Source organism: Callorhinchus milii, unplaced genomic scaffold (genome assembly GCF_018977255.1).
Source record: "Callorhinchus milii isolate IMCB2004 unplaced genomic scaffold, IMCB_Cmil_1.0 Scaffold3, whole genome shotgun sequence".
NCBI classification, from domain to species: domain Eukaryota; kingdom Metazoa; phylum Chordata; class Chondrichthyes; order Chimaeriformes; family Callorhinchidae; genus Callorhinchus; species Callorhinchus milii.
Genome location: NW_024704744.1, coordinates 541,807 through 557,895, shown reverse-complemented (window position 1 = coordinate 557,895; position 16,089 = coordinate 541,807).

The window sequence follows — 16,089 nt, the reverse complement described above, 5'->3', positions numbered from 1 at the left end:
AACGTATCCTATCTGCACAGTGTTTGATAAATGTAGTTCATTTTCTCACTCATTTTAAAGTTTAGATAATAAACCTCTGTATTTGGTATAGCTCCTTATCATCAAAACATCACCAAGTGCTTCATTGGAGTTTAGTGTAAAGTGTAGGGTCTATATTTTATAGTTGAGTGCAGAGGCCAGGAAGTGAACCATCAACTTCATCTGCGGATCATTGGCCTATACACTGGGGGAAGGTCCCTTCTGATAGAAATTTGGTACAAAGTCTAATCCATGACCGGGCTCCTCCGGCAATGGAGCACACCCTCAGCCCTGCAATAGAGCGTCAGGTCTGGATTGTGAGCTCAAAGAACCCACAACCTTTGGAGTGAATCTGATGTAGTAGCTTTCAGGAGGTCATTCCAAAGCTCTTACAGGAATTTACTATAACATGTAGTGACTGTGCATATCAGAGGAAAATCTGACTTAATTTAGGTATTGTATCACAAGCGGGTATGAAGAGAATGACCAATTTTATTTGAGGGGTTTCTGGCCAACACAGCGGGAAAACAGGTTACTTATTTTGAATAGTGAAATAAAAGTCTCCCTGAACAGGCAGATGGGATCTCAGTTAATGCCACGTTCAAACATTTGCAACTCTGGCAACGCAGCAGTCCTCCAGCACTGGATTGTGAGTGTCAGTCAAAACTATGAGCTCAAACATACGGGGCTGTGAGATGCTTCAACATGTTTCTTCCACCTCCGACGCCGAAACCCTGGTCCGTGCCTTTAGCCACTACGCCCCGAGGCTCTGGAAATCTCTTCCTCACTCCTTACGTCTCACTCCCTCTCTTCCAATTTTCAGGTCTCTACCGAAGACCTTTTTTTTGACCGCACCTTTGGTCACCTTCCCCCCCACCCCCCACCCCTGGGTCCTCCCCTTCCCCCTCCCCTGGCTCCTCTTCGTCCCCTTGGCTCCTCCACCTCCCTTGGCTCCTCCCCTCCCGCTGGCTCTCCCCCTCCCAAGCCCCTCCCCCTAGCTCCACCCCCTCCCCCTGGCTCCCCCCCTCCCCCTGGCTCTCCCCCTGGCTTCCCCCCTCCCCCAACTCCGCCCCCTCCCCTGGCTCCCCCACTCCCCTGGCTCTCCCCCTGGCTTCCCCCCTCCCCCTAGCTCCACCCCTCCCCTGGCTTCCCCCCTCCCCCTAGCTCCACCCCCTCCCCTGGCTCCCCCCTCCCCCTGGTTCCTCCCCCTGCTCCTGGCTCCTCCCGCTGGCTCCCCCCCTCCCCAGCCCCTCCCCTCCCCTGGCTCCTTCCCCTCCCCTGGCTCCTCTCCCTTGCTCCGCCCCCTCCCCTGACTCCTCCCACTCCCCTGGCTCCTCCCCATGACTCCTCCCCCTCCCCTGGCTCCTCCCCCTGGCTCCTCCCCCTCCCCTGGCTTCGGCCCCGGGATCCGTTACTGTGAAGCTCTGAGACACCGTCCGGCGTGGAGGGCACTATATAAATCCAAGTTGTTGTTGTTGTATGATAGAGATCTATTAAAATGTAAGTTTGTTGCATAAAAATGGAATTATTTCATTACACTGCCATCATTTTCTGAAATTGTTCTGACAGAGACAACAGTAGGTTTCAAAAATAAATACAGAATTGCGATACAAATTATTTACCTCAAAATTGGAATCTTTTACAGCAACGGTTTCAAATTGGGTATGTGCTCTCCTTGGGGAGAGTGAGAGAGAAAGAGAGAGCAAGAGAGACAGAGAGAGAGACAGAGAGAGAAGGACTGGGGATAAAACAAAGTACCGGTTTGTCCTGTTCCCTACGATAATAATATCAATGACAAACCAAACCAGGAACACGATAGTAAGGGGGAGACAAACCCATACCTCCTGAGGAACGGGTGAAAATGGGATGTTCAAAAGTACCTGAAAGGAATTTTCAGAGGAACTACTTCATGCAGAGGATAGTGAGATTGTGGAACTTGCTGCCTGCAATGGTTGTTGAATCAGATAGTGGAGATGCTTTCAAGAGGAAGATACACCTTCACATGAGGGAGAGGGGAATATATGGTTACAGGAGGGAGCAAAGGAATGGCTGACGGTACATGTGGAGTAGGAACACCATCTTGAACTGATTGGGGCGATGATATGTTTCCACGATGTACATTCTTTGTGAATGTTTGTATCAAATAGCGCATTTTAAACCACATTTAACATTATTTCTGAGTCGATAAGTTTAGTTCAGTAACATAATAAAATAAGAATTTGCTGGGCAAGAAAAGACCAAGGTCAATCTAGTTCGCCCTACACTATCCTGGTTGTCGCTTCTCATGTCGTGTCCCGAACTGTACATCGAATCCCGAAATGTTATTTTCTCGCAGAAATCTATCCAATTTGTTCTTGACACAAATGACATTTTCTGCTTCCACTGTCTCCCTCGGGAGCCTTGTCGATAAGTTGACTGCTCTCTCACTGAAGTTGTTGCCACGGATGTGTTCTGAATTGCCCCCACTTCAGTCATAATACGTGTCCTCTGATTCTACTGTTCAGTACAAGACAAAACAGCTTGTCATGGTTTACAGTATCTATTCCCTTCAGAATTGTAAATACAGTAATCACATTGCCGCTCAACCTGCTCCAGTGTGCACATGTCCAGTTTATCTCATTGCTCTTCATAATGTAGAACCTCTAACCCCTCAATCAATTTGGTTGCCCTCCTCTGAATCCTCTGAATCGCTGCAATATCCTTCTGAAAGGCTAGTTTGACTGGTACAATACTGCTCTTCGTCTCATAACATGGCACACAACTTGTGAGACCCAATAGATAAACTTAAGATTATTGTTAAAATATGTAAGAAGAATACACATCTACTGGGCAGATGAGATGAGGTTATTTTCCACAGAGCTTTGTTTGTATATTTTACCCACAGTGGCTGTTAAAGTTGAGTCAATGAAAACATTTAAAAGTGAATGACATAAATGAATGCATGACAGAAGTTGGTAAAATAAATGTTCCAACAATAAGGACTTGCATTTATATAATACCCTTCACAAAGGTTTAGCATCTCAGTGAAATGATATTAGCAAATGGGATTAGACTTCGGAGTTACTGTGATGGATTAATTGGCCAAGACCAGAGAAATGGGAAAAGTACTCCAGTCTGGAGTGTGTGTCCGGCATAACCACAGTGGTCAAATAGCCTCTTTGGAGTTGAAATCTGTATAGCCAGACTGCCACTTCAGTGTGATCTCCTGCAGGAGCTGAGTTGGATGGAAATCTGAACAGGATCCGTCATTAAGTAATACCACCAATTAGCAACGCGGACACCCAGTAACATGATGTGCATAAAAACTCACTTTTGGTAGATTTGTCAGTTGAGAGGATTGAACGCCGTTCATCTCCATTGAAAACACCGGTTGATTCTTCTGTGACGGAGGAACCTTCCAATCTACTCATTGTGCAGTTCATCACTATGCTGTGTACGTGGCACAGTTACTGCGCTACATGAAGACTGCAAAGTACCTACATCTATTTGCATTTACTTTGCATTGTGCGAACCTGGGGTTATTATAATGCAATTCACCCTGAGTCTCATCAGCTGTCTATTGTGTTCTTTGTTAGCAAATACAACAGAAGGTTGTGGGTTCAGGCCCTCTGTTGGGATTTGGATCCCCATTTCAATGCTGGGGTTCAGCTGTATCCAGCACTCAAACCCAGACGTCCAACTTCACAAACCCAGCTTCTCTGATTCACTGATGAGAACATGGGGTCTGGGGTGAGAGGCCATCTCTCACGTGCCCAGTTATTGTGCTGAATACTGATAAACAACAATAATAATCCTTGCATTTGATATAATGCGTATCACTTTGTTGAGACATCTCAAAGTGCTTCACAGAGTATACTGTAAATTGATTTGATGATATTTTGTTGGCAAAATGCGGTAGCCAATTACATAAAGCTGTGTCCCACAAACAATCATTGTTTCAGTGACCAAATGATTAATATTATTTTTTATTTTTCTATTTATTTATTTTTTGAAGGGATTATTACCCTTGGGAAACTATCCGCCAATCGACTAACACATGAGTTCCTGCTTACTGCGAGGTAAAGAGAGGCATGTGGAGCAATGAAATTGCCCAACATTTGGCCGTGTCTGGGAATCAAACCCAAGTCCTTTCACATGCGAAGCGAGTACTCTACCCACTGTGCTACAGGACTCCACCCGATAACAGACTGCACATCTTAGAGGCAAATGAGACATCTCATTTAGGCAATATATCAACAGCGATGAAGTAAATGTCAGAGGGGAAAGAGTGAGGGTGCAGAGAGAGTGGGGGGGACGCGTAGTGGGTGTGGGGGAGAGAATGGGGATGGAACAAAGTACTGTTTTGGCCGGTACCCTCCGACTGAAATATTGGTCACAAACCAGCCCAGGAACAAGATACCAATAGGAAGACAAACCCGTGCCTTCTGCGTGAATATGTTACATTCAAAAAGGTGGTGATGAGCATGGGACATTCAGCTCTGAAGGGGGACATCACAGATAACATTTGAAAAGCACTAGTTTTACGACATCAAAATGACTGAAATTATCTATGTGTATATGTGCAAATATCGGATGCGACGTTTACACCCAATCCACACAAACACCTCATCACTTTACAGTATGTTGCTTGATGCGCTTTGAAATGTCTTGACAATGTGATAAGGTCCCTATTGTATATCAATTGGAACAATTATTGGTATTATGGGTAATTATATGAACTCCTAAAAGGATAGAGTAAGGCTGATATGTAGACAAGAAGTTAGTGGATGCAAACTATCCTGAAATTGGCATCTGAAAATCTCTGGTTTTGAATGTAGTTAAGCAATCGCGGAGTTGAATTTCCAGCTTTAGAATAGTTAGCTCCAAAAGAGGTCAGCGAGACGTCTCAAAGCGCTTCACAGCATTTACTGAAAAGTGTAATGACTGTACATTTTGTGAGCAAATGTGGCAGCAAATTTGCACACAGTGAAGTTCAACGAACACCCATTGATTTAATCACTGAGTTAGTTGTGTAATTGTTGACCAGGACACAGGATAAAACTCCCTTCTCTTTTTGAATAGTGCCCCAGGAGTTTTTACATGCGCCTCAACAGGTCGACAGAATCTCGGTTTAATGTCTCTGACAATGGAGTAAATCACCAGCATTGCATTTGGAGTGTCAGTAAGGACTATATAAGCTCCATTTCTTGATGTGGGTCTTGAACCCATAACCTTCTGCCTCAGAGGTGAGAGTGCTTGCTACTGAGGAAGGCTGACACCTCAACAACAACTTACCTTATATAGTAACCTTCACTTCTCTTGGACCACTTGGCAGTGGTGTAGTTTGATGCAACGCTGGAAAGAGAAGGGAAGTGACCAAAGGCATGTTCGAAGAGATAAAAGTCTAATTGTGTGACTTGAACATAATCAAAAAGATGGCAAGATGTAGGGATTGACGCAGCGAGTTCCAGAGTTTGGTGTCATAATGTTGGAAAATACAATCGCCAATGACAGAGTGGTGGGAATGAGGGATTTGGAAAAAAACACTGAGGCTGTAGAGCAAAGGCAGTGGGTAGAAATGGTTTGTGCCTTGTCTATGTTGCCTATGCTCAGCGGCAGACCTTGATGTTTCACAAGCAGACAGTCAGAACATCAGTAGGACACGGGTCGAGACAAGAGGAGGAAAAATAGATGTGTGTGTCATCCTAACAATGCATCAAACACGTGGCATTTGGAAGCTGACCTCAGGTAAGAGCGTAGCAAAATAATGAAGTCCAAATAAAATAACGGTACCTCATCAAGTACATTTCAATATCTGATACAATTTAAGGAGAAATATATGGAATGATAACACACCAAAACAGGTGATTCGTCAAAACTGGTCCATGCCATTGCTTGTACTCCACATAAGTCTCAACCCCACCTACATGGCTCTCTCCTCCTCCCCATCATGTGTGCAGCAAGTTTCCTCTTAAACACCTGCATGTTTTTTGTTTGAACTATAGTTTCCAGCAGGGAATTCAACAAGAGTCAGAGTTTCGGACACGAGCTGGAGGTCGGCATTTAGGAGAGTGGTGGGTAGTGGGGGAAGAAGGGTCTCTTGAGATGAGTCTTGAAGGAGGCAAGTGAGGGACTGCGTGATGGAGCTCCAGAGGGTGGGAAAATGGCGGAAGGCCCGCATGCACTGGTGGTGAAGGCAAGGCGGGGGACGTTAAGCAGGCCGGAGAGCCTTGAGCTGAGGGAGTGGGCAGGATGATAGGGATTTAGAAGGTCGAAGAGGTAGTGGGGAGCAAGGCTATGGAGGGCTTGGAAGGTAAGTACCTTGAGGGTCAAACAAGTTGCCATGGTTCCGGATTGGCTTAATAAGGCAGATAGTGTAACCATGGATGGTGGTGCTGTCAGCGATGCCTTTAGGGACCAGGTTCCTAAACAGAGGCACACGGAGAGAGGAAACTTGCCTACGGTTTTGCTCTATCCAGAATTAGATCCCAGATGCTCTCGCTTGTGAGACGAGTGCCCTAAACAACTTGTTATGGGATGTGGAGTCCCACATCATAGTGGTTGGACACCGGCCTCGCAAGCAAGAGGACCCGGGTTCAATTCCGTGAATTCCGTGCAAAGAATTGTGGGGATTTAGGGCCAGAAATTTTTGAATAGTTATACTTTATAGTAGCTCTGCAGGTAGATATAGCTATTAAAAACCCAATGTGGTGGTGGGCTTTAAATACAGAGCGAGTATGAAAGTGAGGAGGTGATGTTCAATTTACACAAACCTCGGTTAGGCCACATCTGGTCACCACACAATAAGAAGGATAAAGAGCAATGGAAAGTGTACAGCAGTTGTTCCTAGGATGATGCCACGGAGATAACTGATATCAACAAAACCAACCACTTGCATTTATAGAGCGTCTTCATGCAGAACAGACTGCATTGGTCGGGTCATTTATCGCAATGCAAAAGACGTTTAAGAGTGGACCTGATAGAGACATTTAAAATTATAAAAGGATTTGATCCACAGGGAAGATGAGACGAAAAGAGGGGAGGGGAAGGATACTGACAGCATCAGCATCCAAGGCTGCACTCTCCACCTCTCAATGCCGGTCAGGAACCTCGGCGTTCTGTTCGACCCTGAGCTGTCCTTTCTCCCTTATATCCGCGTCACAACTGGTACCGCCTTCCATCACCTCCGGAACTTCGCTAGACTACGGCACTACCTCACCCCTCACGCGGCTGAAACCCTGGTTCACGCCTTCATCACCTCAAGGCTGGACTATGGGAACTCTCTCCTCGCCGGCCTTCCCGCCACCTCCCTCCACACTGCAGGTCATTCAGAACTCTGCAGCTCGTGTACTGTCCCGCACCAGACACCGCGCCCACATCACTCCCACCCTCGCCCTCGCCCTCGCCCTCGCTCGCTCCACTGCTCCCCATCCCCCAGAGGATCGAATTCAAGATCCTCACCCTCACCTACAAGGCCATTCACGGCCTCGCTCCCTCCTACCTCTCCGACCTACTATCCCCCTACCTACCTGCCCGTACCCTCCGTTCCTCTGGCTCCGGTCTGCTCCACATCCCCCGCCCCAACCGCCCTACCATCGGTGGCCGGGCCTTCAGCCTCTCAGCCCCGAGGCTCTGGAACTTCATCCCCAGTGCCTTCGCCGCTTCCTCCCTTTCCTCCTTTAAGGCCGGTATCAAGACCTTTCTCTTCAACTGTGCCTTCACCTCCCCTCTCGACTCTCTACCCGCTCCTCGCTCCCTCTCTTCACTCCCCTCACCCTGACCAGTTCCCCCCTCCGTGGGTCCCGACGCAACTGTCCAGCGCCTTGGGACGTCTTCCCAAGGAGGACGTCCCAAGGCGCTGCTGTTGTTGTTGTTGAAAGGTTTCGACAGGCGAGATAAGGACAAGCTGTTTCCGCTGGTCGGTGTGTCTGTGACCCACGGTCACAGTCTGATGAAATCTACCAAAAGAAGCAGAGGGGAGGTTAGAAGAAATGTTTTCACTCAGTGAGTTGTTGGAATTTGGAATGATCTCCTGAAAGGGCAGTGAAGTCCGATTCGATAACAACTTTTAAGAGAGAACTGGACAGGTATCGGGGAAGACGGGTTTGTGGGGTTATGGGGAGAAAGCTGGTGATTGGGGTCAGTGAGAGTGACGCTCTGTCAAAGAGCCGCACAGACTCGATGGGCCGAATGGCCTCCTTCTGTGCCGTAACATTTTATGAATCTATGAATTTGGTAAGAGTGAGAATTCAGTGCAGAGAGGAAAAGAGGTGCATAATTATAAAATATATATTAAGAAAACATGTCTGGGAATATTGTAGGACAGCTAAGACTGGTTTGCATGCATAATGTGTGCCACGTGGGAACTCCAGGATACTTCATGTTCAGGACAAACGTGTGTAGGAAGTTCTTCCGGCTGCTCAAGCTTGAGCTTAAGATTTCGAGGAGAGGCTGGAGTAACTACATAGCATACGAGAGGCTGAAAAGTTCATGGATCAACAATTTCAGGAGGTGGTCACCACAGAGCCACAGAGGGTTCGGAAGGTGAATTAGTGGGTGACCATCCGGCATGGTACGGAGAAGGGACTGCAGTACAGAAATCCACTGAAACCGGTTGTCTGTGCTGAATACTGGCGAGGTGATGACACCCCTCAAAAGCTGGAGTCAAAAGCAAATTAATGCACAGGGGGCCACAAATAAGAGTGTCATGGCAGTTGTCATTGGGGACCCAACAGTGGAAGAAGTAGAAAGATTTCCACAACCAAAGCCAATTTTGAGATTATGCCACTTGTTCGGGATGCCCCAGCAGAACTAGTTTCTCTGTAGCTACCCTATCAAAGACATGACTCCCACATGATATGTTATCGACTTGGTGCCAGGAATCAACACTTCATGGCAATGGAGAAAGACTGATGTTTCCTCAATGCCCTCTAGACTTATGTGAATGTGGGTTGGATGATATTTGTACACTGATTATGTATCCAGCATCACTGGCACTACCTTATCATAGAATCACAGAATATTACAGACAGGAACCGGCTGTTTGGCCCTCAACTCTGCTGGTATGATTCTCCAATGAGCCGCCTTGTCTAACTAATCCCACTCCCCTGTTTGCTCCCCAATACCCTTTAGTGTTCCTTCACTTCATGATGTAGTGAATGAAAATAATTGTTGGACTCTGCTTCAACCATAGTTTGTCACAGAAAAGTCCACACTCCAACTACTTTCCGTCAAATCAATTTATCATTGGCCCTTTGATTCTTTTTGTGATTGCCTTAAATTTCTGTGATTATAAATCAGTTTATATTTGTGCTTATTGTAGCTGTGTCAGCTTTGCCATTGCTAACAACTGTTTTACGCTTTATGGTATTTCTTAACTGGTTTCCTTATCGAGCAATCAACAAAATCAACAAGTTGGCACATTGGCTCAGTGAGGCAGAGTGGACAGGCAGAGGAGCCAGACATCTGATGTGTTCATACCTCAGCCTTCACCGCTCATTGTGTGTCTATCTATGTATTTTTGGGTGATTAGCTTTGCATAGAATTATTAATTCAGTTTTGTGTCAACAACTCATCAAATGACAACAGCATTAATTCATCATAATGATAGGAACAAATATATCGTGCAGATTCATTCATCTTTTCCAACTGTAAAGCTGCTTTCATCACCGTAACTTCTGTGAGTGCAGAGAAAATTCATTCTAAAATCATAATTTCATTCAAAGGGTGAACACCACACTAAATATTTGGATTTATTTATTGTATATTGTTTCCTACTCAAAGGAAAAATAATTTGCAGGAGAGGAAAGAGCAACATGATCCATTTGGCAATGAGATCACAACATCCTTCTCATGTGGAGGGTACAAATCTGTACCACAGCGCTGTAAAGAAGCATCACTGTAGAAAATATGTTCCACAGGTTCTACCATCCTTTCCAATGTGTGTTTACTGTGAAGGCTCTGTGAGCCGCCATTGGTATCAGTGCTCCTATTATGGCAATGGCTGACGTTAAATTGATTTATTATCAGTATAGGCAGACGTTGCTCTTTCCTCCTGTCTCACTCGGCCATTCTCCAAGGACTCACTATCCGCAGTCTGATGCTCACTCTTCTTGGACTGGAATGGAGACGGTCGTGTATTGAGTTGGTCCAGAGCCACTGTGATCACCGCCTGTTTATCTCTATCCAGCTGTACCACAACAACAACAACAAGATTGCATTTATAGAGTGTGTTTCACGTCGGGAGGACGTCCCAAGGCGCTGGACAGTTGGGTCGGGACCCGAGCAGGGAGGACATGGTCAGGGTGAGGGGAGGGAGCGTAGCAGCTACACTTGCAACCAAAGGGTACAATATGGAATGTAGGTTGACAAACAAACAGACACACAGACAGACGGTTCATCGTTATATACACTCATTTGGGAGGACTCCTTTTGGGAGGACCATTGGGAGAACTCGACGCTTTCAAAATGTGAGGTTGTTGTTGTTGCCAGGGCTTAGCTTCATTTGTGCTCTTTATTTTGTTCCCCCGCTCGGCTACATGTGTGCTCTGTGCCGCAGGACGCCACAGCGCCGCGGTCAACCGGCGTGGCCACCAGGTGTCACTGCAGTGTGTGCGCACATACAGCGCTGCTCTGGGACACACTGTGCCATAGCGCCACTGGGACTTGGTGGCCATCAGGTGTCACTGCATCAAAAGAAACAAAATTGAAAATAACTCGTGAATGAGAGGATATCCCTAACAACAAACATAGTCATTTCACTCCCAGTGGAATGACCTTTCCCAAGAGGTATCCATCTTCAAATATAAATATAAAGCCCACAAATACACAGTCAATTCACTTTACAGTATATTCTGTGAAATGCTTTGCGACGTCTCGAAGATGTGATCAGATGCTATATCAAATGCAAGGATTATTATTATTATATTACAAATCACGTCTCTATGTCAATTGGTTATTGATACCCTTCTGGAAGCACAGACAGACATTGTCTTCATTGGTAGATAGATAGACGGACAGATGGATCGACCAACAGACAGACACACGATACCAACTGTTATTGGGTTAAGACGCTTTCGCACTTGAGGACGGGTTGGAACCTCGGGCCCAAGGGATTTCCCTTTTTCATCAATCATTTCCATTGCACCCATTCTCCAACCTCAGGCACCCAACCTCCCAATTCATTAGAAAAGCCTGTTACTTACCCTCATACAGTCATTTGCACAGAGAGTGGAGGAGTGATTTTCCTACCGTAGAACATGGGAATGTAGGAAAAGGAGAAGTCCATATTATTGGATCACACCTAATCTGCACCTCAACTTCAATTACCGAGTTTTCAAATTTCCTCTACCGTTTGTGTAAAAAAAATTCTTCCTAATTTCACTCCTAAAACACCTAGATATAACTTTAAGATTATGCCCCACTGTACTGGATTCCCCTGCCGGAGGAAATAGTTTCTCTGTAGCTACCTTTCCGAATCCCTTTATTATTAATGAATCAGTTTATTATTTTAAACACCTCAATCAGATCACAACTCAAACTTCTCAACTGAAGAGAATGTAGATCAAGTTTGTGCAACAAATCCTAATATGATAATCCTTTACACCCTGTTATCATTATGGCAATTCTGTGCTGCCCCCCTCCAGGGCAATATATATTTTCAAAGGTATAGTGTCCAAAACTGAACAGAGTACTCCAGATGGGGACTCACCAGGGCTCTATAGACCTGAAGAATCTTTGTATACCAGCCCTCTTGAGATAGACAGTGACAGGCGCCGACACCATCAGCATCCAAGGCTGCACTCTCCACCTCTCAAAGCCATCAGGAACCTCGGCGTTTTGTTCGACCCTGAGCTGTCCTTTCTCCCTCACATCCGCACCACAACTGGCACCGCCTTCCATCACCTCCAGAACATCGCCAGACTACGGCACTACCTCAACCCTCACGCGGCTGAAACTGGTCCACGCCTTTACCACCTCAAGGCCGGACTATGGGAACTCTCTCCTCGCCGGCCTTCCCGGCCCTCCCTCCACACTGCAGGTCATTCAGAACTCTGCAGCTCGTGTACTGTCCCGCACCAGACACCGCGACCACATCACCCCCACCCTCGCCCTCACTCCCACCCTCGCCCTCACCCTCGCCCTCACCCTCGCCCTCGCCTCACCTCCACTGGCTCCCCATCCCCCAGAGGATTGATTTCAAGATCCTCATCCTCACCTACAAGGCCATTCACGGCCTCGCTCCCTCCTACCTCTCCAACCTACTATCCCCCTACCTACCTGCTCGTACCCTCCGTTCCTCCGGCTCCGGTCTGCTCCATGTCCCCCGCCCCAATCGCCCTACCATTGGTGGCCGGGCCTTCAGCCTCTCAACCCCGAGGCTCTGGAACTCTATCCCCCAGTGCCTTCGCCGCTTCCTCCCTTTCCTCCTTCAAGGCCGGTCTCAAAACCTTTCTCTTTGACCGAGCCTTCAGCTCCCCTCTCGACTCTCTTCCCCCTCCTCGCTCCCTCCCTTCCCTCCCCTCACCCTGACCATTTCCCCCCTCCTCGCTCCCTCCCTTTCCTCCCCTCACCCTGACCATTTCCCCCCTGCTCGGGTCATGATCCAACTGTGCAGCGCCTTGGGACGTCCTCCTGACGTGAAAGGCGCTTTATAAATGGAATCCTGTTGTTGTTGTTGTTGTTGATACTGAGCCTTGCAGTCGTGCATCATCCCACACCCAGCAATCAGAACCCATTTATAGTGAACATAATTGGAGCCTTTCCTAATTTTGTGCAACACCATCAAATTTAAAGTGAATAATGATATGATAATGAATACTTCCAAATCAATAAAAATAATTTGACTGTTGGTAAGAAATTGCTGTGCAATTGGCTTCCGCGTTTCGGCCAAAAATATCCAGACACTATACACTACGTTTCCTCTCCTGCACCAAACTCCGTGACCCCATCTCCCCCATTCTTACCTGACTCCATTGGCTCCCTCTCCTTCAGAGGATCCAGTTCAGGATCCTGGTCCTCACATACAAAGCCCTCCATGGCCTCACCCCACCCTATCTCTGCGACCTCCTAACCCCCTACCAACCTGCCCGCTCCCTTCACGCAGCCGGCTCTGGCTGCTCCATGTCCCCCGACCCTCCCGCCCCACCATTAGCGGAAGAGACTTCAGCCACTCTGCCCCAAACCTCTGGAATTCCATCCCCCAATCACTCCGCCTCGCACCCTCCTTAGCCTCCTTCAAGTCCCGCCTCAATACTCTTCTCTTTGACGATGCCATCGGCCACCCCCCTTCAACAACAGCAGCAACAACAAGATTGTCCTGGTGTGAGCCCTGGGTGGGGGGGGAGGGGGGGGGGCGCAGAAGGTCTTTTTTAGTTTTGTTTCCTTGTTTTTGTTTTTGTGCGTGTACACTCCTGAATCTGAACTATCACGTCAGCAGTTCCCCTGCTCCGCCCCACCCCCACCCCAACACACCCCCTCACCCCCGAGCTGAACTCCCTGCCGCCTCGAGCTTTATATTACCTGAAAGGTAGGCCCAGGCTCCTCCCCGCGCTGTACTGCCGCCGCTTCCCGTGTGATGATCTTTCATGATCTTGAAGACCTCTATCAGGTCCCCGCGTAACCTTCTCTGCTCTAATGGGAAAAGTCCTAACTTCTCCACTGTCCTCATAGCTAAGGTTCCCCATTCCTGGTATCATTCTCGTGAATCTCCTCTGTACCCTTTCCAGTGCCTTAATGTCCTTCCTGAGGTACGGTGTCCAGAACTGGACGCAGTACTCCAGCTGAGGCCTAACCAGTGTTCTGTACAGATTAACCATAACCCCTACTCTTATACTCTATGCCCTACTAATGAAGCTCAGGACACCAAATGCCCTTTTTACTGCCCTATCTACCTGCCCCACTACCTTTAATGATTCGCTTACTTGAACACCCAGATCTCTCTGTACGTTCACCCCCCTTAAGATTGAGCTCCAAGTCTATGTTGCCTCCTATCATTTTTCCTCCCTAAGTGTATCACCTCACACTTATCCACATTGAAATCCATCTGCCACATGTCAGCCCATTCCACCATTCTGTGTGTGTCTGCCTGCAGTTGGTTACAGTCCTCAACTATTTACTACCAGTTCTTAATCCAAACTGCCACTGTCCCCTTAATTCCTGCTCAGAATTCCCACTCTCACCAAATTCCTGCACAGAATTCCCACTCTGTTATGTCCTCACTCGCTCTCCTGGGGTGTGCTAGTGTGGCACTCGCAAGTCTTCCCCTTTACATAGGCCTCAGACACAACTAGTTTTAAAGTCAGCAAATGTACTGATCCCCACCACCTGGCCTGTGACTAACTGCCAATTTGATTTGTTTGCCTGCTTACATGAAAGGTTGTCTCTTCCTCAAGAAAGGTGCCTGAGAAATATTGAGAGACAGATTTAAATTCTCTTCAACTGATTTTTAATCTCCAATTACATTACATTGCTGTGATTACACAATCACATTGCACTTATATAGCACCTTCCCCATCAGGAAGCTGCTGGACAGTTGAGGGTTTGTAACCGAGCTGGGGTTGGATTCAAAAAGGTGGAGGCCAACATGGGCCAGGAATCATACACCCCTTGATTTCAGCAGCTTCAGTGACACATAAACACAGGCCTTTTACAATACCCTTGTATTTGAACTGGATCAAAAATGATATGTTTGCCAACAGAATGTCGGAATCAAATTCTCCCTCGTTTTTTAGTCCGGTACCCAAGCCAGGCAGGTCTACATTATTCCAGGGCATTGCTGATGACAGCACAGCCCAGCTCATCCGCAGGACCTGGAAGAGCAGTCCAGTCACTTGAGTCATCAACAACAACAACAACAACATTCCATTTATAGAGCGCCTTTCACGTCGGGAGGACGTCCCAAGTCGCTGTAAAGTTGGGTCAGGACCCGAGCGTTGGGGGGAAATGGTCGGAGGGAAGGGAGGGACCGAGGAGGGGGTAGAGAGTCGAGAGGGGAGCCGAAGGCTCGGTCAAAGAGAAAGGTCTTGAGACCGGCCTTGAAGGAGGAAAGGGAGGAAGTGGCAAAGGCACTGGGGGATAGAGTTCCAGAGCCTTGGGGCTGAGAGCCCGGCCACCGATGGTAGGGCGGTTGGGGCGGGGGATGTGGAGCAGACCGGAGCCAGAGGAATGGAGGGTACGGGCAGGTAGGTAGGGCGATAGTAGGTCAGAGAGGTAGGAGGGAAAAGGCCATGAATGGCCTTGTAGGTCATCTCACTCCGCTCCTCTTAACCCTGCAAGCCAAAGCCCCAATGGTGCTAGCTGGACTAGAAGCAGGGAAGCTTGGCACAGTGATCTCAATGGGGGGAGAAAATGAACACATTCTATTCCCGACACAGGAATTCCCAGGTGTAGGTGACATAATAATAATCCTTGAATTTGATACACAGCCATATCACAGAATACACTGTAAAGTGAATTGATCATTACATACCTGTTCTGGATGCTCTTGAGCACGGTGATGGTACTCCACATGTATCAAACTCCGGGCTGAACCCCAAAATAATTATGATTTGTCAAATAATAAGCAGTGTATTTTTCTTTTATGGCTAAGATTTTATATAAAACACTTTTAAAAAATAAAGCACATTACAAACAGAACATTAATCACATGGAGAGTGAGAGCATGAGAGATTGAGCCACAGACACACCAGAGGGACTCACACCAAAATGTCAGCCTCTCAATTCCTCATCAGCCATTGAGCTGGACCTCTTGACAGGCACGACGTATGCATTGATGATAATAATAATGCTTGCTTTGATATAGCGCTTAATCACATCTTTGAGACATCTCAAAGCGCTTCACAGATACTGTAAAGTGAATTGACTGTATATTTTGTGGGTAAAACGCAGCAGTCAATTGCGCACAGCAGTGTCCCACAAACAGTCGTGGATTGAGTGAAACAAATTATTACTTTTTAATTTATTTTTGAAGGGATTATTACCCCGGAAAGCAATCCACCAATCGACTAACAACTGGGTTCCTACTTACTGCTGGGTAAACAGACCTGTGTGGAGTAAGGAAATTTGCCTAACATGTCCCTCTGCCCAGGACTC